Raw genomic sequence first — 659 nt, forward strand, 5'->3', positions numbered from 1 at the left:
GTTGAAGGTTAAAAATAGAAACAATAGACGAATTTGGTCAATATAGCTTACTATTCTACGTATATATAAAATGGTTAGCTAAGTTGACAGCTTCCGTAACGACATTTTCGGTCTCTATTTGGTTCTGACATCTGACTGCACCATCAATTGTAACTTTATCCTCACTATATATTAATTACTCTTATTTAGTACTCAAATTGGTCTTATATATTCATTCATACATGAAAAATAATATACTATATTATTTTCCACTCTACTTTTTAGAAAGTTTAAATTATTTTGATGATGGCATTGGTTTTTCATTAGAGGAGGTGACGGAGCAAGGTGGATTTAATTCTTCTTTATTTTTTGAATTACATATTTAAATAAGTTAACATTTGTTCTGTATGTCAATGTATCATGTATGTATACAAAATCAATCATTTTCAAACTATCAAGGTTATAATAAAAAAAAAAAAAATGTAATGTATTCCAAATATGTCAATGTACCAAGGGAATCCTCTATAACAATGTTTAGTGAAGTTGTGTGCAAGGCCTCTCGTGGAAAAAAAAAATAAGAGGTACGTAGTTAATTTTTATCCATTGGTTGCTTTTAAAAAGATAATAATTTAGAGAGTCAATTTCCAAAATGGTCACACAAGTTGAGAAAATTGCCTTGA

Source organism: Solanum pennellii, chromosome 11 (assembly GCF_001406875.1).
Source record: "Solanum pennellii chromosome 11, SPENNV200".
In the NCBI taxonomy this organism is placed as follows: Eukaryota; Viridiplantae; Streptophyta; class Magnoliopsida; order Solanales; family Solanaceae; genus Solanum; species Solanum pennellii.